General features: G+C 37.8%; 1 protein-coding gene across 1 annotated transcript in view; it reads right to left on the bottom strand.

Moving 5' to 3' along the window:
* Positions 1 to 22,891, bottom strand: part of PCLO (piccolo presynaptic cytomatrix protein) — a 384,762-nt gene that overhangs the window by 340,710 nt on the left and 21,161 nt on the right. The window lies entirely within an intron of this gene.

The raw sequence follows: 22,891 nt of genomic DNA, 5'->3' as shown, positions 1-22,891 counted from the left end.
TGGTAAATCACCCCAAGACAACATCTGTTCTCATTTGTCTAGTTTCATTTATGTTAATGTATAAACTGAGGTTTTGATAATCACTTACCTACTTTAAAACTTATTTCTGTGTGTTATACTATTGGTTTTGGTTGCCAATTTATATATCCAGCTAAGGAGCTTTAACTTCTGGATCAGCAACAAAACCAGAGACAGTCTCAGAAGAAAGTTCCCTGAATAACTCTTCCTCTGCTCTGTCTGTGCTGTCTGTCACTGCGCTATATTCCAGCACAGAATATATTCCGTCCGTTGTATCACATTTCTTGTAGCTACTGTTACATACTGTCAGATCTAGGTTTCATGATAGCACTTTTCCAAGTTTTTTATGGATGTATTAATTTGCTACTTCTTTCAGTTATAGCCACTGGCACTTCACAGGAATATTCTTTCATACACACACTTGCTTTCATTTGTGTACATGAATGGGGCTAAACTAAGTATCTCAGGGACTGGTCAGGTGTAGTACTAGTTTCTTTCCTACTTGCTGCTCTGCCACTGTGTCTTAACTCTAGGAAAGTTAAGTGCGGGAGTGGATACTTTTTTCACCCTGCCATTTCTTTTGTTTTCTGAGGAGACTCCCAAACTGTAGCAACTGCATGTGCCTTTGATCGTGTGCCTGGGCTCTAGGACTGGAGTTTGTATTCAGATTACCAAACAGCCTTTACAAATCATCTTTTCTTTTGTGATACTCCTGATGTGTGGTAGGATGGGACAATGACAATTCATACCTAGTTTTACCAGTACTATTGTAAGAAAGAATGGTCTCTTTCATTGCAACTGAATTGCAATGAAATTGCAATCTTTAAATTCAGCCATCTTGTTGGCCAATGTGGCAAGTGTGGCCTTCGTCCAAGAAAACACTATGAAATTATATCCTTGACAGATTGTTCAGCATAGTCAGAGTGACTAATCTTCATTTTAACTTAGCCTTATGCCAATGCAGCTTCATCACTGATTAGATAATCGTGAATGTGAAGCAAGACATACATTTAGAGACAACTGAACACCTTAAATGCATTTTGTGTATTTTCTATGCAGCTGAAGTTCTGACAAGTGGAGTATTAGTGTAGCTGTCATTGTACTCAGGGAAACAGTGGTTTACAGGAATTTCACCGGTGGCAGAGGGTCCTGTGGTTGTTTGGTTCCCTGCCTTCCCCTGCCCCGCTAATCATCCGAAACATATTGACCACAATCTTCTATGTAAATCAAGGATCTAGAAAAACATGAAGATGACACTTCTTAGAAAAGTAATCTTTCCATGAATTATTCAACAAAAGCTTTTATTCCGGGATGTTTAATTTTTGCTTTATCCTCACTTCAAACATAGCAAGTGTTAACACCTTAAAAATAGTTTCCTATACTTCCCACCAGTTTCTTTAACTCTATTTTTGTTTCCCCTCAAACATTCTCACTTCTTTTCACCCTCTGACTGGCCTTATTTTTAAATCTGATAACATCTCAATTCTTTCTGTTCCTGAATTTTTCTGTGCTGTCTATCTCTGTGAATCAGTACAAAATTCCATTCTTCTTCTGGTTACGTGTAGGGAGGGCTGGTTATTGCTGCTGCTGCCAGACTTTATACAGCATTTTGTACACTTATAGCTAAAAAGTAGTATGGACTTAATTGCTCTTGCACTATCCTATTTATAGTTATTAATGTGTAGCAGATGGGTAAATTCTCCACCTGTTCTTACTGCTGTATCCAGCTGTTTCAGCAATAATTATAATTTATCAACATGGGAATAAGTCACAGACAAACTCAAAAGTGTAAAACCCATTTTGGCCTGAATTGAGGCAAGAGTCAAGCAAAACAAAGATGCCCTGAAGTTCCACATCGGTGCCTTTTCCACTTGCAATATCTTGTCATATGCTTTGTGATATTGAAATCAAAAAAGAGATTTTTACCCAGTACTCATTAGACTACATCTAGAACACTGCATCCAGTACTCTGCCCCCAGTACAAGAAAAACAGTGACAAACTGCAGCAACTTCAGTAAAAGGATGTAAGCACTGATAAGTTATTCTATAGGCAATTAGGAGAAATTTCAGGATCGGTAGCCCTCGTCCTTATGGGAGATTTCAACTTCCCAGACATCAACTGGGAATATCATACTGCTGTGATGAGCAGGTCTTGGAAATTCTTGAAGTTTGTAGGAGATAACTTCTTGTCACAGGTACTCAGTGAGCCAAATAAGAAAAATGCCCTTCTAGACTTGCCATTTGTGAATAGAGGAGGACTTGTGGGGGATGTGATGATAGGTGGCTGTCTTGGCCACGGTGATCATGAAATGGTTGAGTTTAAAATTTTCAGTGTAATGAGAAAAAAGGACAGCAGAGTTGCTACCCTGGACTTCAGGAGAGCAAATTTTAAGCTATTCAGGGAGCTATTTAGCAGAGTACCCTGGGAATCTGCTTTTGAGGGCCTAGGAGTCCACAAGGGCTGGTCAGTCTTTAAGAACCACCTTTTAAAAGTACAGGAGCATGCAATTCCACTGTATCGTAAGTCAAGCAAGCAGGGCAGAAGACCAGCTTGGCTGAACAGCGAACTCCTCGTGGAGTTCAAGAGGAAAAAGAAATTGTATGACCTCTGGAAGCGAGGTCAGGCTTTGCAGGAAGATTACATAGCTGTGGTTCATATATGCAGGAAGAAGACATGAAAGGCCAAAGCTTAATTAGAGTTGGAACTGGCCAGTGTTGTTTCAGATAACAAGAAGGGCTTTTTTAAGAATCTTAATAGCAAGAGGAGGTCTAAAGAAAACATTGGACAGATACTTGTTGAAGATGGTCATCTGACTAATAGAGATGAAGAGGCATTCAATGTGGTTTTTGCCTCAGTTTTTAATAATATTGATAGACCTTGGGCTGCCCGACCCCCTGAGTCGGAGGACCACGAGTGTGGGAACAGTGACTTTCCATTCGTGGTCACTGAAATTGTAAGGGACCAGCTGTATCAGCTGAACGTTCACAAGTCCATGGGGCCTGATGGGATTCACCCCAGGGTACTGAAGGAGCTAGCAGATGTTATGGCAGGACCCCTCTCGACCACCTACCAAAGGTCTTGGGCATCTGGGGACGTTCCTGCTGACTGGAAGCTAGCCAATGTTATTCCAATCTACAAAAAGGGTGTGAGGGAAGACTCAGAGAACTACAGACCTGTTATTCTAACCTCAGTTCCTGGAAAAATTATGGAGAAGGTCATACTGAGTACTACTGAAAGGCATTTAAAGAATAATGCAGTCCTCAGGCACAGTCAATATGGGTTCACAAAGGGAAAGGCCTGTTTAATTAATTTGATATCCTTCTATGATAAGGTCACCCACCTAGTGGATGAAGAGAAGGCAGTGGATGTAGTTTTTCTGGATTTTAGTAAGGCTTTTGATACTGTCCCTCACAGCATCCTTCTGGACAAGTTGTCCAACTGTGGGATGAGCGGGTTCACGGTGCGCTGGGTGAAGAACTGGCTGAAGGGCAGAGCTCGAAGGGTTGTAGTGAATGGGATTACATCTGGCTCGTGACTGGTCACCAGCGGTGTTCCTCAGGGTTCAATTCTAGGGCCAGTTCTGTTCAATATATTTATCAACGATCTGGATGCAGGAGTTGAATGCACCGTTAGCAAGTTTAATGATGATATTGAAGTGGGAGGTACTGTTGACTCTCTTGAGGGACAAGAGGCCTTGCAGAGGGATCTAGATATATTGGAACATAGGGCTATGCTTAATGGGATGAAATTTAACAAGTCAAAATGCCAGATTCTGCACCTAGGACGGAGTAATGCTGGGCACAAGTATAAACTGGGAGAGGAGTGGCTGGAGAACAGCCCTGCAGAAAGGGATCTGGGGGTGCTCGTCAACGGCAGGCTCAATATGAGTCAGCAGTGTGCCTTGGCAGCCAAGAGGGCAAACTGCATCCTGGGGTGCATCAAACACAGTATAACCAGTCAGTCAAAAGAGGGGATTATCCTGCTGTATTCAGCGTTGGTGTGGCCTCACCTTGTATACTGCGTGCAGTTCTGGGCCCCACAATTTCAGAATGATGTGAAGGCCCTTGAATGCATCCAGAGGAGGACAACAAAGCTGGTGGAAGGGCTGGAAGAAATGTCCTATGAGGAGTGGCTAAGGAGTTTGGGCTTGTCTAGTTTGGAGAAAAGGAAGCTGAGGGGTGACCTCATCGCTCTCTACAGCTTCCTGAGGAGGGGAAATGGAAAGGGAGGTGCTTCTCCCTGGGATCCAGTGATCGGATGCTTGGGAATGGTTCAAAGCTGCATCAGGGGAGGTTTAGGCTGGATATGAGGAAGCATTTATTTACCAAGAGGGCAGTAAAAGACTGGAACAGACTTCCTAAAAAGGTGGTCGATGCCCCATGCCTGTCAGTGTTTAAGAGGCATTTGGACAATGCCCTTAAGAACATGCTTTAACTTGGTCAGCCCTGAATTGGTCAGGCAGTTGGACTAGGTGATCGTTGTATGTCCCTTCCAACTGAAATAGTCTATTCTATTCTAAAAGGCAACCAAGATGATTAGAGACTAGAGCAACTCCCTCGTGAGGAGCAGATGAGAAAAAGAGGTTTGTTCAGCCTGGAAAAGACTACTTCAGGGAACCCTAACAGAAGTCTAACTACCTATGAGGTGGTAGGAAGACAGAGCCAGGCACTTCAGAGTGGTGGCCAGTGGGAAGACAAGATACCACAGACATAAATTTAACCTGAATATAAGGAAAAAGTTTTCTCACCCTGAGGACTTTCAAGCATTGGAACAGGTTGCCCACAGATGTTATGCAGTCTCCATTCTTGGAGGCTTTCAAGACTAGCTGGGATAAAGTCCTGAGCAACCTGGGTCTGGTCCACTGACCCTGCTTTGAACAGGAGGTTGGACTAGATAACGTACTGACATCCCTTCTAACCTCAATCATTCTGTGTCTTCAATTTAAATGTCTGCATTTGAGCTAGTTGTCTAAGATCCCATTATAGTCAGTGGAGATCTAGTCAATACCATCAATGGAGTTTAGTCAATAATTCATATGACCAAATGTAGATGAATCACATCACTTCATTAACTATATAGATTAGCTCACTGTTGAGTAAAGTCAGCCTTCATGAACTTGACCAGCTGCAGCTGTCCACATCATATACACACAGTCATATGAGATCCACCCACTAGGTTTAAAATATCAGTTTCCAAACACAACTCTTCCCACTCTAAAAAAAACCCAAATTCTTTGAAGTGTCAGAACCCTGAAAGTACACACTTTATTTTATCAGAAAAGTCTAGCCAGCTCTAGGAACAATATTTGCTATGGATTTAACTTAGAGGAATAAGGGAGTTAAAGTTCTGCCATTAGCAATGCCGGTTACAATGTATGCATTAAGGGTCACATGACAGGAAGATCAGATCAAAGAGCAGGCTCCCATCCCATTCTCCCCCATCTTTGATGTCCCCAACTATCAGTGACACTAGCTGGAAGAGTCAGGGCCCTGAGTACACCAACAGGCTCCAGTTGCCCTGCCCAGTTTTAAACCATCTTTGTCTGTAAACCTTCTCTTCTCCTGCCCACAGGTTTAGGTACTTGGGTTAAAGGTCTGCTCTGATACGGCATAGCTGTGTAACCTTGGATGAGATTTCTACAAAAAGAGCTAAACTGTGGGAAAACTGCTGTAGGAAGCTCTAACTGGAGTTTCTACACATGTAGCCTCCACCCACTAGCTTGGGTGCTGCATTGAAGCCTCTGCCTTGCTGTAGATACGCTGTGCTTTGGTTGTACCTTGTTGATGTTGATCCCGCCTTGCTGACTTGACTTCTTGGCTCAACCTCAAATCTGCCTTATGACTGCAGACTTCATTGGCAATCACCAACCGGACTGTTGGCTGAACTTCGTTACTGTCACCAAACCTGCTCTGCCTGTCCTGTTCAGGTACTGTGGGACCACACGCCTCATCAATGAGGTCACTGTCTTGCTGTCACCCTCAGCTCCCTTGTTGAGGAACCTGGTCATGTTGACCGCTGACAGCAATTGATAGCAAAGGATTCAGTAGCGTCACCACTAATACAAATGGAAGCATAAATGACAAATATATACCAGGACTGACTCAGACTCTTGGACATCTTGTTGATCTATTTGGATTCAGCAATCCATGGAGCCATAGGTCAACTGCTACTTCAAAATTTATGCCTTTCAGAATGCTCTTTAATAGTACTGTTGCTTCAAGATGCCATTCCTCCAAATTCTATTTTTTTTCTCCTCCTTGTAATAATATGCATAGACTAAAAACATTTTTAATGTATTTTCTTACAAGAAACATGCTGTGAAGACTTAAAATATAACTCCCCCTCCTCCCAAATAAAAAAAAATAAAAATCTAACTGCACATTTAGGAAAGCTTGAGACAAGATCCAAAAAGGACTGAACAATCATCCAAAAGTTCCTATATACTTTCTTTTCTACTTCACTGTCTGATAAAACCATCTCAATGTATTCATAAATTATTTTTGAACCCCAGAATGCTGGAAAAATCAGATGGAACAATTTAGATTTAAAACACACAATCAAACTCAGTTTAAAATGCTGCCCAATTTGTAGTGTAAATTACTAAACTCTAGACTGCTTTCCTACACTCCTAGGGTTAGCCAATGTCTTTAAAAGCAGAATAAAAACCCAAACCCAGCAACAACCAAACAAGCATTTACAGGTTATTCCCTAACCATGGCTAGATGTATTGCATAATAAAATGTCAACATCAAAACAATATAGAAAAAATAATTACAGACAGTGTTAGTGTTGTAAGCTGAGAAGGACCAGATGGTTACTTAGTTAGTAGTTATAGGTATGTGACTAAAGTTTCTAATCATAAAGAAATTATGTATTTTCAAAAGTTCTCCATCTATGCACTAAATCATTGCAGATAGAAACAGAGCAGTACCATGAAAAACCAGCATGCATCACTTCAAGTGATTGTACCACGTTAGTCACCTTCCTAAAAGATTTCATTTGTCATAATGGTCTTTACTCGGGAAGAATGAAATTTGTCACCTGCATTCCTAATAAGCTTTTTCTTTCTTTTTGAATAGCTCAATCAAGCAGACTGAGCTCCTTATAGGATAAGTCACTCCTTCAAAGGAGTGAAACATAGCAGCACCCTACCCATAAGTGGAAGGCTGAAGTAGATCAGATTACTCATGAGAAGGTTTATTACTTGCAAGACTAACGCTTGAACTGTTAGTTTCCAAAATTTCCTGAAAACTGTTGTCATTTTGGAAATGTGACATTCAGGGTTCTAGTGCCATACCTTTGAACACATCTGGAAACAACTACTAACAAGAGCCAAAGTTTCTCACTTACCTAATCAGTTTAGAGGATGAAGCTCTGAAATCCTAAATATCGCTATGAAAGGATATCCCTGGAGACAGAATGCAAGCACTTAAACCAGTATTTAGTTCTGCTTCTGTTAGTTCTTAAGGCTGACTTGTTTCAGTCACATCCTGTCAGATGATACTATCTACTAAAACCAAGAAGCATATTTCTATCGATTCGAACAGTCGCTACAGGATGCTGATTGACCAATGCTAGCCTCTCTGAAATCAGAGCCATTTCCAGCAACTCCTGAGAAGTAAAACAAGGAAAATGGCATTTATATTACCTATTTGATTAATTTTGAGACTCCTTTCTTCTAAAAGACATCACTGAGACTTTCAAAATTTACTTCAGCTGCCTCTCAAATAGACATGAGGAATACATTTTTAAGAGCCTGAGGAGCTTCAGGTGCATGACAAAGACACATTCTTTCTGGTAGAGATGTCTACAAATGTCTTGCTCTTTTGCCACAGTTCAGCTGACTAACGGAGTTTATCTTATAGTGTTTTGTAATCACCCTTTTTTTCCTGGTTTAGAGCTTTAATGTCTCCAAAAGGGACTTAGATCAGTAGAAGTCAGCAATAGAAATTCCTGATCAATCAGAACTAGGTCAAGAAAATACATGACGCTTGAGGTTGCAGAAATCTAATCCACTATCACTCTTAATTAGATAACACCATCCTATTTATTTTTACTAATAATCTGTCTATGGAAGTTCTATCACTTGTAGTCATACAAGGAATCTCCACAACCACCATATTATTCATACCACACTCTCAAATGTCTTGCCAAACCAAAATTCTCCTTAACTCCTTCCTTACCTCACCTTCCAAGTTACTTCAACAGGCTTGATAGGACTGTGCTGACAGAGAGCCTGTCACAGGAGTAGATGCTGTGGGGCTCCTGCATGGGCAAAGTGCATTGCCTTCTCATGGACAAAAGAATGGAGAAGAAATTACTTGCTCTGTGCCTTCCCTTTCCTTTCTTACACGTCTCATAACAACTTAAACACATCTGTCTAGTTTAGAAGCTATTGGTACCATGACTTTTCCACCTGTAATGAAGACTGAAGGCCACTGCAAAAGTTAAGTAAAGACAGTGTCTTCATGGTGAGCACTCTCCATATAGCACTTACAGACTGACGTTTCCCTTTTAGTAGCTTCTTGTGGGAAGGAGGAGTTTTAAAAACTGGATAGTGTGAGGAAACACTGTCTTCAAGAATTGATTGCAGGAACTTCATAACCTATAGACTCCATGGACCCCAGGGAAAAAGCCCTATTAATTGAATTGATCACTGATCATTGAAATCCACTCTGGTGACTGACAATCTCCATGCCTTTCTATCTTTATCTTTGTAGGTCATGCATAATTCAAACATCCACTGCTTTTGCTTTTCTCACTTGAAATTATATTAGAGTGCTCATTTAGGGTCTGAATCAAAACCTTATAAAAATGGACCTCCTGTATTCTTTCCTTCTGTGCATTTTTTATGCAAGGTCTTATTTGATTTTATTCTGCTCATATATCGATAAAGCCTTCAACATTAAGCATCCAACCATTTAATAGATCAGACTCCTGGCCTTTTTGACTGTACAAGGAAACAATTTCACCAAAATTAAAAAGAACTAGCAATAAGGTAAGGTAATGATTTAGAGTCTTCACTGGAAACTAAATGGCTTACAAAACGTACGTATAAAGCTTTGAATGAATCATTTGCAATGAATCTTTACACTCCCCTACATTTATCCCTACAAGAGTCTGCAATGTATTCTAACCATTATAAAATCCAACCTTTAAAAGAGAATATGAAAAAATACACACCATCTGCAGATACCTAAGGAAGTGATATACAGAATGAATCTATGCATTTGAATCTCTGTATATGTCCATTATTTTTTATGATGCTAAGAAGCCCCAAACTAAATCATGACACAGATAATTTAAGGGCCCTTCTTTTTAATACTTTCATAGAAATAATCCCATCTACCGTATTCTACCATGCTTAAGCACTGGCTTCAGGTTTGGTACATTCAGGAGACAAAAAGAATATAACTGCAAGGAAATACACTTATGTTAACAACTGATCTTATTACTTTTTATTACACTAACTTGCAAATAATCATCTTTCTGTCAGCACCTTCTTCTTTCCACTTGTCTAGTTTCATTTCTCTTAATGTTTTAAAAAATGGATCTTACTTTTTGGTAATTAAATAAAATGAGATGTTCACACGTTTAACTTTACTATCAAGTGGAAAATAGGCAATAAGAATAACTGCTTTAGAATGGCTGAAAATAAAAGGTGAGAGAAGAGAATGACACTATAGCAGTAGTAGTGTTTTGAACAGAAAATTCAAGGTGTATCTCTTCTCAGACAGATTCAGTGCAACAGACTTGAAGTCAAGTGCAGAGAAATAAGTGATGCCAAGGAAACAGCAGATGAGATCTGTCAACAGATATAAATATTTTTATCTGAACAGAAACTGTACATGAAAGGTACGTTCAAAAGTGTGAAAGGACTTAGAAGGCGTACCAGGGAAATGACTAGTTTCTAACAACTAGTACCTGACCCTACTTTATCAGCAAGTACATATTTTGTACTTAGAAATTCAAAGTATGACCTTCTTAAAACAGTGTCAGTCTACTGGCATTCCTTTTCCTTTTTATTGAAGGAGTTGCGTAAATAAGATTCTAATGCATGAAGAGAGGAAGCTGTGCAGAGGAAACTGATGTGCCATTGCAAGGACACCTTGATCTCTCCTGTTTTCTATTATAGGCATATAAAATTTAGTACTGAAAGGAATTAAATACTTTTCAATGCATTTTTCAATGATTCCTCACAGACAATGAAGCCACTTTTTATACAATGTATGTAAGCAATAGGAAACTAATTAAAAGGGATATTAATACCCTGCAATACACACAGCATTAATCCAAGTCATAAGGACAGAACTAATCAATTGGAATAAAGCAAACTGAGGGCAAAAGCCATCCAAGTGCTGCAATCACTATCATAGCTTCAGGGTTCAGAAATAAAATTAGTGTAAATTTTCCTAGACGTGCTCTAAATATTATAACCTGCATGCTGATGAAGACCCAAACATTTCACCCTTATTCATGTTATAATTATAAAAGAGCAATAATTATTTGCTACTGATTATGAATAACGCACAGAAAAATTGGAATTTATATCATCTGCGCTAGTAGAATTTTACTCTAGTGATGATGCATCAATTCTGATGTCATATCCCTGGATTTAAAAAGCAAATGACTACTTATTTTTGAATAGCAAATTTAGATCAAAAAATACAGACTATGTGCTTGTAGAAAATTATTAATTATATATGGAAAAGTCATCCAAACAAAATGTTATTTAAGAGCATGAAACTCCTCATAAATCCTATTAGAACATAGGGATTAACTGTTTTCACATATATGGAGGTTCAGAAAATAGACTGCTACTGAATAAACTTTCATTTCAGCATACTTCAAAGGTTTGTAAATTGCAAGGTGTTTTTTAAGGCCTCATATTTTACAATATGCATTTCAAGATGCGACAATACAAGTTCTGCAACTGGAAAATCAGTTACTAACTAATGAAGTTACCTAACTAACCCTGCATTTATTTCTCCCCCACTGCCTTGGAGCAAAAAGAGAGATGTAAAAAATGAGAATCTTTAATGTAAAAGATGACAAGAGGAAGAAGCCCCACAGTTAATAAAACACAATAGCATAGGTTCAAATATAAACAACAACTCTTTCAGCACGTAGGGAGAGGAGGTTGATTTAGGAGGAGAAGAAAGTAGAAAGCAGCATTTAGCTGAACTGATGTCATTATAAATATTCCAGACATACAGATCAGGTGCAAAATTCAACTCCTGGAACATCGTGTGAAATTTTAGCTTGGATTCTGTTCTAATCCCTTCTTCCCTCCAAAACAGTATCTATACCTTTTACTGTTAAACCTGTTAATATAACTTGGAGAAGTCAATGTACACCTGCCATGGAGAAGATCTGCTAGAACATATATTTTGTAGAGATATCACAGTAGTTGGAAATCCGCACTTTATACCTTTGGCTACAATCACTGTCTGTGTGAAGTCCACCGATGTACAGTGACTAATGGCCAGTTTAAAGTTAGTACTCCTTGGAGTGGACAGATCAGGGTGTCCTCTGGACCCCATCACCTTCAAAAACATTTAGAAGTTAATAATTGTGTTTACAAGTACGTCACTGCATCCTGCCAGCATGGTGCTGTAAGACACAATCCATGCGTGTTCTGTGTCCTTGAGTACGGTATGAGAATTAGGGGAGGCATGGAGCAAAAGGCATGCTTGAATACTTGCAACATCCTGGGTTGTATTAGTTAAGAGCACACCTAGCAGGTCAAGGAGGGTGATTGTTCCCCTGTACTCAGTACTGGTGGGAGAGTGCTGTGTCCAGTTCTGGGCTCCCCACTGCAAGAGAGTCCTGGAAATACTGGAGCGAGTGCAGCAAAGGGTCATGAAGATGATTAAGGGACTGGAGCATCACTCATACAAGGAGAAGCTGAGACAGCTGGAACTGGAGAAAAGGAGCCAGGAGAAAAGAAAGCTCAGCGAGGTCTTCTCAAGGTGTGTAAATAGCTGATGGAAGAGTCAAGACAATGAAGCCAGTCTTCTCAGTGGTATCCAATGAATGGACAAAAATTCAAATGGGCATGAATTCAAATACCAGACATTCCATTTAAACATAAGAAAATACTTAAAAAAACCCCAACAACAACAACAACAACAACAAAAAACAAAAAAGCCCCACAAACAACGAAGGTGGTAAAACGTTGCCTAAAGAGGCTGTGGAGTCTCAATCTCTGGAAACATTCAAAACCTGACTGGCCCTGAGAAACCTGCTCCAACTGCTTTGGGCAGGGAGTTGGTCTAGACAATCTATTCTGTGATTTGTAGGTGGAGAGAGCTTCACCCTGCCCAAAACAGATATTGAAGACAGTTACAACATCAAATGTATCTGCATTTCATCCTGGAAAGACAACCAGGAGCAAACTCAATTGTACCCAAGGAAATCACCAGGGAAAGTGCATCATGCCTCAGACCAACACCTGGAACAAGCTAATTCACTGTATGTTAAAGCTGAACCATTCTTGATTCCAGTTACCAATAGCATATAGAAGAAAGGAGTGGCAGGGGAGAGCATGAATTTCACTGAAGCCTCCAGTTATGACTGTAGCTAATTATAACACATTATGGATTAAAACAAAAGTTCCTTTAGCTTCACTGTGCATTACGCCTCGTGAAAAAGCATTGTCCAGATTTGTAATTTGAAGGATGACAGAGCACTAACATAATCTTTACAGGTTTGCAGGAAAAGCAGCGCAGCTAAAATATTTAAAAGGATGCCAAATCAAGTGAGAGATTATATTTTGATCAGGAGATCCTTCTGCTGATAGGTGATATAGAAGAAAAATGGCAGCACTCTTTCTCTTTAGAGGTCTGGAATAATAGTGTAATTGAGTCCCAGCTATATTGGGCACACGACTTTAAAAATTCACTACGCAGCACAATACAAGTGTTCTTGGCTCAGACATGATTCAGGACAAAACAGAAGCGCATTGTAGGTCAGCACAAAGGTGTACGTACAGAAGCCTGTGAAAGAGGTAGTTCTGTTTTACTTGTTCTGTAATGAGTACAAAGCTTACACTTTCACAGTCTTACAAATGTCATACCGTGACATCAACCTCAAGCCACCTTAAGTAGATTCAAAATTGAATTTCTTTTTTAAAAAAATCTAACCCAAAACTTTGTTTTCATAAGAATTCTTGCCTTTCTATAGTTAAAATTAAACATTACAAAAATGCAAATACTTTTAGATATAGTGCTGGAACTTTAATCCAATGTCCATTTCTGACTGTAAAAGAAAAGTGGAAAACAACTCTATTACAAGACACTAAAAATATTAGCCAGAAAGTAGAGCATGTTGAAATTTTACTTTTTTAGCCAATTTTCAGTCTAAAATAGACTTTTGATCAAACAAAATATTTAGTGCATATTTCAATACAAAAACGTTTAAGAAATATCAAGTATTTCAAATATTCCTTTTTTTCCTACTATAATTCAAAAGCGAGAAGAGAGCATCTGAAGTTGGGTATGTGCTCAGGTTGGTTTTTATGTAGGACATCAGAGTTCAATGTTTCAGTGAACATTCCAGTTGAATTTATTTGGGAAAATAGTATTTATGTAGAAGTTTAAGGGTTGGTGTGTTGTTTTGGGCAAGGAGTGGAAGGGCGGGGAATAGGAACAGGTGTATCTGAGAGCTTTTCCAGCCAGTAAAGGATTTAGCATCATGCTCCATATGTACAGAGATAGTTACTAACTAGTATCTTGAGGACAGTAGTTACAAGAGAGTTTGTCAGCATTCTGAAAAAAAAAGTATCTTTACGTTTTCTTCTTATATGAAAGAGAAGATACAAAACTTAAGATCAATTACAAAAGTGACACTTCAAAAATTTCAGATTTGTATTCACAACTAGTGATGAGGATCAGAGTTATGTCATCATCTTCAATGTACTCTTGTATTTGCAAATGTGTGCAATTATGAGCGAATGCCATTGTAAAACAAAACAAACAAAAAAATCACAAAAATATACTCCTTCTGGATAGGTCAGGGAAATGTTCAGAAATCTCAAAAAAAAATTTTTTGAAAGATTATAAATAAATCCGCAGGTTCTAGCCCAATTACTCAGGTAACTGCTAGGACACAAAATCTCCTCCAAAAATTAGCTGCATTCATTAAAATAATAAATTTAAGGACAAGATTTCTTATGCTCAATTTCTAATCTCTGTACATGACAACTGGACCGTTTCCAATGTGAAGGCTGTTTGCTAAGGAAAAAAATAAAAAAAACCCCAAACCCAAAAGATTACTAACCTAGAAATACTAAAAACAGAAGACAACCATATGGTCTTTCAAGTCTTGTCCTTAGAAGCCTAGCTTACCTCACTGTCTGAGTAATTTCATTAACCTCCAAAACACAGATGGAAAACTAATATAACTCATCATTCTTCTCAGTGAGTGTTCTGGTCTGATACAGCCTAGTGGCTGTTAAGTTTTTTTTCTAGTGCCTGCAAAAATATGTTGTCCCCGTCCCCCCCCCCCCAACTCAACAGCACTTTGTACAAAATTCAGTCAGAATAGTTTAGAGGCAGCTAATCCCCCTCTTCAGCATCAGTCCATGACCTCCTGCTTCAAATGCTGCTAGACAGCATCTCAAAAAGCTTACTGGCATGAATCTAATCTCCTTTCCACAACTATATAATGGCTTAAGTTCCCCTCAGCCTCCATCCTTACTCTTAGTAATACTGGAGAAATCAATTTAATACGTAAAGAATATTAAATCTAAAGCCAGGTTTGTTCTCATTCTGGTCCACTGAACCATATGCATTTCAGAAATATTAAAAATAATTACTGGCCACTGTCATTTTAAATTACATACTCTTTCCATTACTCAGGGAGAAGTACTATTGTATAGGATACAAACAGGAATCAGAAAAGTGCCCCATCTTGCTCATTTCTTCTCTTTCTTTACATCTTAAGATTTAATTAATTATTTTTACTGCTGGTCACACTTCATGCAAGCAGTTAAAATTAATTGCAAAATGCCTTTGATTACAATTCTACAATCCCATTAAGTTTAAAATCACCATGCACCAGTGGCAAACAAGTGATTTTTAGACCTGCTTTGTGCAAAATGTTGACTTTTCTTTACTAACATTCTGTCATGGTGTGGCAAGCATTAGCCTTTTGGTCAGCAGAGGCATGACATGAAATTTTAAACATATGCAGTAATTGGAACTTATTAACTGCTGTAACAACATGAACAGTTTCATTCTGCAAGAAATAAGATCACAAAATACATGCAAGTGTTTAAATTTACAGTATACTGTCTTTTCAGAATTTTATTAAATACTCAAATATCTATTTGTCCTAGTAATCCAACTATTGTATTAACAAATATCCAGTGAAAAATACTCTGTTCTCAGATATATAAAATCCTCAGAGATATTTAAAAAATGCTGTTACAGCATTTATTCCTAGAAAGAGCACCCGCTCTTCATATTGCTGGAATAGAAAAAAAAAAAAGAATTTCATTTGAAGCTCCCCCTATAGCAAATCTATCAGAAGACCAAAAGCATGCAAGGGTTCTGATACAAATGTAAATGCTTTATAGTTTTATTATCACAGAAGTTTTGACAGTGTCTGCACATATCAATAATGTGTTTGGATAGTAAGTAATGTCTTACTAAGGTATCTCAGCCGGGCACCACAAAAAAATTGAGGCACTGAACATCCATTAGATTTTGTCTGTTTGCTTAACAAAATCTTCAAGTGGATCAAAATGTTTTAGACTCATCGGGTCTTATCTTGAAATTAACTAAATCTCACACCAATATCTAAAGTCTGTAAATTAAGCATTTTTGTTTCTCAATAAAACATGAACAAAAATGTATTATTCTGTAATGTGAAAGAAAAAATAAAAAATATTTATCTCAATAAAATAAAGTACCTTTAAAATATTATTATAAAGTTCACCAGAAAATGTCAAACTTAGATGGAACTAATATCAGCTTAGCTTTCAGACTTCTTCCTCATTTAATAATGGGACACCAACCAAATTTCTAATGGAATAACAGAGAAGAAAATCACCTGGCTTAAGGTGATTATCTGTTTTAGACTTGTGACTCCAGCTTGACCCTCACTAATACACTACTCTATAAACTGTCTGATTTCCTAATGGCACAGGAAAAAAAAGTAAACCACACACAAGAATCAACACTGAAAGCTCTGCGTTAATCATTCACCTAAGCATTTTATGTTTCAAATGTGCAAAGACATCTAGAGATGGAATAAACCTATATAGGTAAAGAAGTCATTGAATATGAATTCCAACTGGATAAGGAAAATAGCCAGCTAGACAGGAACTGTGTGTGTCAGCAGCAGTGCTGCAGTAGACATTCCTTTGGATTTCACACCATGAATGGCCATTACCAACATTAATAAAAGCCATCTGGTCTTGCATATCTTTATGTCTATACCTCATTGTTTCTTTCAACAGTATTTATCCACCCCTGGAGTTCTTCGTTCTCAGAGGTAATTTGGAAACTTTTGGAGGCCTGAATAAAGAAAACAAACAGCAGGCAATTAATCATAGTAATAGTGCTTCCAAAGGTCACACTATTACTCTGAGCAATGATACCAATCTTTTTCACTCCTCGAATTTAATTCCAAGGGGGAAAAAAAAAGTCCCTAATTTTATGGTCATAACTACTGGAAAGAAAAATTAACAAGAATGCAGTCTTATAGCTAATGCTTTGGCTAGTAACCCTGGAGATCTAAGAAGCCTTGCTTTAAAATAATGTCCCAAGATCATCACGTTCAGAAGTAACCATCAAAACCTGACTCCCAAAAAATGAAACTGCATTAGTGTATAACTTGCTTTGGACCAAATAGCCCTACTGAAATGCAAGACTTAATGCCCTACTGAAATACAAGTTCAGAGAAACTTGTGAGAAAGTAAGGATGTTTTCATTTCCTTCTACAGTGACAAGGAATTCAAACAAAACCATCACAGGACATCTATTAATTAGCTTATCTGGATGGAGTGGCTTACTCTTGGCTTCACTTCCTCTGTTGCAACTCAGAGTGCAAACTCATGGAGTCTCGGAGGAGACGGGGAGACAAGAAGCTTGGCTGTAGCATCCCAGTAACAGCCCTGAGCTGAGGATGGGAGTCCTGAAGTCACGTGTCTATTTGCAGATCTGTATTTTGCATATAATATTATTGGAGAATGAATAAACTCAACAAACCACCACCACCTGGTACTTGACCATGAGCAGGCTTTATTATTATTATTGTTATTAATAAATAAAGTAGCCATAGCTGATATGTTTAATGCCAAATAGTACTGCCTCTGGGTGAACTACTCTCAAAGACATGCCAAAATCAAATCCCAAAAGGGGCTTCATCTAATGTCTGGACTCCAAAGGGATTTAAACAGAAGCTAGACACTGCTCAAAAGGAATGGCTCAAGACATGTGCAAAAGACAGAAGTTCAGGCCTCTGAAGAATCATCAGGTCAAAGTAGGGTTTTCTGGAACACAGCTTCAGCTGAGGCATCAAAGAAGGACAGCAGCTCCTACACATACTTACAAGTATTGTGGACAACTCAAGTCTCTGTCTTTAAGCATTTAAATACCTCTGCAAATATGAATACCAGAAGTCTAACTCTGTTGATGAAGCTTAAGCTCTTCAGCCTCATTTGAAAGGTGAATTCAGGCACTAGTTTTTTTAAAAATATTTATCTGTGTTGAATTTTGACTAAATCATCCATCAAAGGGTCATTCCATATTAGCCCTTCCATTCTGTATATACACAATACATATATTTTACAGGACACGTATTTTATACAACACATATATCTTACAGGAAAAATGGAAGAGGTGAGTCATTCTGCTATTAAAAATATTTCCATTTTAATGTTGTTTCTATTATGCATATTGTATTAGTTAAACAGGAGAAGTAGGATACCTCATTTGGAGTTAAATTAATTTCATTCTGACAGTCAAGAAATATAGTAGAGTTTTTATCATCCAACATCTAACTCTGTTTTTCAATGCCAGATTTTATCTTTCAAAATAATAATTAGTAGTAGTTTTAACATTTTCTCAATTATAAAGACTTATCATTTAATGGATAAAATTTCCATAAACTTTAGTGAATACATTGTGTTAGCCTATTATGTTCTGTATTATTTGGCTACTGTTACTAAACAATAATAGCATTCACTTTCTTACAATCAAAATTTTAAAAGCTTTAAATATAAAGGGAGAGGAAAGAGGCAGAAAATATAAATTATGCAACTGAAAGGAGTGGTTGTTTTTCTCTTTGTATCTTAAGTGCAAATTCTTCTTCACTGTGTTTCCCAGACACCATCTGTTTCCAAAACAACTCATCACCAAACATAACAGAGGATATAGGAACTCCTAATAGGAGTTAAACCTGCCAACTTGCAGAATGGTCTGAGCTTTCTCAAATAGGAAAAACATGATAGTACAGAGTTGTTAATAAATTAAAGAGAGACAACGGGTGTCACCTCAGATGATGCAGTACACCATTTTAGGCATTTTCATTAAAATCATAGATGGTTCATTACTTTACAATGTTCCTGCACACTTGCTTTAAGAAGTCCAAACCACATTCGGGCTTTTAATAGCAGGGTTCGTTTCACTTAGGATAGGTTTGGGGTCTTTTTAAATTATTTTTTTAAAGCCTAATATTAAAGCCTGAATAATGGGTCACACACTTCTGAGGGCCTCACTCCATTTGCAATTAGATATCAGTGAAAGTTTGGAAAAATAGAAACTGCCAGAATTATTTACATCAGGGACCCACCTGTGCCAGTACCCTATCTCCAGGATTTTAGGAGGCTAGAACCCAAGATGTATTCAGGTATATGACAAGAACCCAAGATGTATTCACGTATATGACAACATGCCATGACAAGAGAGCTCCCCTCATATCCAGAGAGGCTTATAGCAGTTCCAAAATGCTATTTACTGTGACTTCTAGAAGTTCTTGTTGGAAGAGCAATGTACCATTTTTAACCTGGTTATACTATTGAGTTTAATGATAGCACTGTGTTTACTTAGAAAATGAGTTTATCTTTTTGGTTTTCCCTCTCTCCATAGTATGTGAGGAGAAGAAAAAAAAATATTTATTTAGTTTGGGCTAATAAGTAACAGTGGGAAAATAAGTTATCAGAAAAGCATCTAAATTCTTTTAGTGGGTTATACATCTATTTTTTAAAAAGATCTATGATATAAGAATATGGATTGGACAGGAACCATCAAGTTCATTGTTTATAGACTCCTGCTTATAGATTCCTGCTATCATATCCACTCATGTCAATTAATTTAATACAGACAATATTCTCCATAATAAATATATTAAGAAACATCACTCTATGTGAAATTGTTTAAATTATCTATTCTGATCACATCTCTAACAGATTACATCTTTTTCAAACAAGAGATCCTTAGCAAGTCTGTGATACGATGTTTTTTCTGCCCTTCCCCAGTCTTCCCTGTCCTTCTCCATTCAAAACAATTCTCTCCTTTCTGTAGCCCCAATAATTTATTTCACACATGGAACATTTTTTACTTCCAAGTACCTTTCCAGATAATTTTATAGCTACCAGTAGACTAAAAAGTGCTTCTGTGGTTCCCTTGGCAGTTCTATTAGATTAAATCCATTAGCACACTCACATATACACACATTACATTTTGAGCTCTTTCTGTTCATAACATGTGACTCTATTAAGATGTTATTCTTTCTTGTTGCCCATACAGATTCTAAAAATTTGGATACCTTAGTTTTCCTTAGCTTAGTTTTTAAATCTTTTTTATTTTACTACTACATTAATTCATCACAGGTTCCATATTCCTGACCCTGCTGCCTCAACGTAATTACATTATAGGCAACCATCTCCGCTCCTGTTCAATATTCTGAACAGCTTCACTGAGTTTTAAATGCACAAAATGGTCGTTGCCACACACTTCATTTCTGGCTTCTGCAGTTGCGATCTTGTGCTTTGTTACTAAAAATAGAGCTGCTTCCAACTACCTGAGCTGGAAAGCTAATTACAGAGCTGGTAAACAGTGCTCCTCCCTATTAAGCAAATGGCAGAATGAGGAGTCTGCTAATGCACTGGGTGCACATGGTCCTGTGGGTCTTTCTTTGAAATCTATCAAGTGTCATTTATTTAATCATTTGTGGCTGTTTGCTTCATGGATAAATTACTATTTGAGTAAATAACTGTTTGACTATTGGATCAACAAATCAGGGAGAAAAAGAACAATCAGCCCATTTTAGGAAAAAGTATTCTAGCCTAATTCTCAGCTTGCACAAATCAGAATGATTTCACTGAAGTAAATAGCATATTGTTGATTTAGACTAGGTAAAAGTCTAGTTCTCTTATTTCCTGCAGAAGAGGGGTTATTGGAGGACCGACTGTTTGCAGCAGCTTAAAGACTTTTTTGAAAGTTATTTCTGTCACATGCAGGCAAGAACAAACAACTGCCATTAAGAAAGCACCTTCTTCCCTTAAAAGTACTCTCAGCTATGTCTGCAGTATAGCAGCACATTGCCTGCAAGACATTCCCTGCTGAAAGATCTTAAGGTAGAAGTGCCCACAGAATTTAGATGCTCCTCTGTATTTGTCAATGAAACACCAGTTTCCTTGCTCCATGGGACTGACTCTTACCATATAGCCCAATAAAAGCTTTGTTGGCAACAAGGTTTCAGCCATCACTCAGTCAATAAAAGTCAACTCATTTTCAGCCATTACTGAGGCAACAATATACAGATAATGCATAAGCAACTGTAGAATCACTGTGATATAGCTGCAGCCCCAAAGAAAAACTGTAAAATATCCATTACATTTGTTGCTCCAAAACACTTTCTGGGACCAAGAGGGAATATAGCTTTCTGGAATTATATTTTTTTCTTTGAATGCAGAATATAGGAATAAAAGAATTAGGTAGAAAACCACCAGAAAGACCTATTTTAAAAAGCATTTCTATTTCTCCTTCCTAACCCTCCAAAAAATAGAGAGACAAGTAAATAAAACCTCCAAAACTGTACTCAACACGTTAGAAAAGTTTGATGGAGGAAAAGAGTATGCTAGTGAGCATAAACTATTTGTTCGTCATCATGTTTCTGTCATGTAACAGGTATACACTATATACAGTGCATACAGGGACAGAATTGCTATCTGAGGTTAAATACATTATTTACACAGCTCATTTGGGAGAGGAGAGGATGAGCTCCCTCTTCTGTCTCCCATCTTCATGAAAAGGAAAGTCAGGCTTTCCTCAACTACCTCCTGTTGTCAAGCAAAGGCGGTTTGCCAATTTTTAGCAAAAATGATTGGAAAAAAGAAGATAAGATGGACAGAGATGGAAATGTGTAGCATAAGGAAGAAGAAAATGCAAGAAGGAGCCAAAAAAAGGCACAAGGAAGTCAGACTACAGAAAATCAATAGTATTTCAAGCTCTGCATATTCCCAGGAGTAGAAACAGAGAGAATCCTCTGGCAATAACAGCGATGGGAAAAAAAGAAACAGAATACCAGCGTTCTCATCTTAAACAGAAGAAATACAGAGTATAAATCTGCATACCACAAGGCAGTCCCACACCATCATGCCTAAGTCAACTCTGAAGAAGTCAACTAATGCACCAGGACTTGCGTAGTTGTCATTTTAGAAGTGTTTCAACAGAACTGATACATCTAGTTTCACGTGGTATTCTATGCATGCATACTAGAGTGCCTCTGGATAAAGTCATATGCATTTTTCACATTTAAAACCTAAATAAGCGTGTGTGTATGTGCATGCGTGTGTGTACATACACATGCATGTGTGTGTGTATGGGGCAGGGGGTTGGACAGTGATGAAGGAATGTGTTTGATGGAATTCCATGCATAAGCAACATTAAAAGTCAATTGAATCCTGGCTTTCAATCACTGATCAATCTTCCTGTGTCTTCAGACCTTTCTTTCTGACCTAAATGACCACAGAGACAGTAAACAACATATTCGTAAGTTAGATAAAATGTGCTTATTATAGTAGGACAAATGCCTTTCAAATTATAGTATATTCCAGAAAACAACCCACAAAAAAAGCATGTAAAGAAAACATAAGCAATATTTTCCCTGCAACTTGCTATTTCTCCCAACGTTAGTTCTCACCTTAAGGCAGAAATGTGATAACCTTTAACCCTGGGAGCCATTTCTAATTTATTCATTCAGATTTCAAAAACCCAACACTGACAGCCACTTTCCTCATGTGCTACACAGATGAACTTACACATTTAAATTACTCACAAGCATTTTTAGGTGGTCTGCTTCTGTTGACTTGGACTTGCCAAATTGATATGGCAAGTAAGGTGTGCCTCCACCTTTTTGTTAAGCTAGTATAAAGTTTCCAACCCCCTTGCCAAAAAATTGAGAGAAAGAAAGGAAGGAGGGTAAAAACGTGGAATGTGAGGAAACTGTTGAAAATAAGTTGCTTAATTCTTTTAAATATAAGTTGGCTCTGCTGGATCTGTCTTGGGCAATCATGGAAAAGGCGCTTTCAAACTCACACTCCTTAATGAATGAAGCGAATTTGTGAACCTTACATTATTCACACAAAAAAATTACCTATTTCACCACACAGGTATAACTCAAACTTCAGCCTTCCTAATGAGTACATCAGCATGTGCAAAGACTCCAGAGCCAGAATGAGATTAACGGAATAAATTTAGGGATATATTAAACAGGAAGGAAGGGGAATAACTAAGCATTAACATATTCTTTCATTCAATAATTGTCTGAACCAGGGGCATTGATTAAAGAAGCACATGTTAACGTACAATACTGAAGCATATGAAAAAGAACTTTATCCCATGATGGACTGAAAGTAAA

This window comes from Ciconia boyciana, chromosome 1 (genome assembly GCF_034638445.1).
Source record: "Ciconia boyciana chromosome 1, ASM3463844v1, whole genome shotgun sequence".
Lineage (NCBI taxonomy): Eukaryota > Metazoa > Chordata > Aves > Ciconiiformes > Ciconiidae > Ciconia > Ciconia boyciana.
The sequence above is the reverse complement of the archived record's forward strand: the minus strand, read 5'-3'. Positions and strand labels throughout refer to the sequence as shown.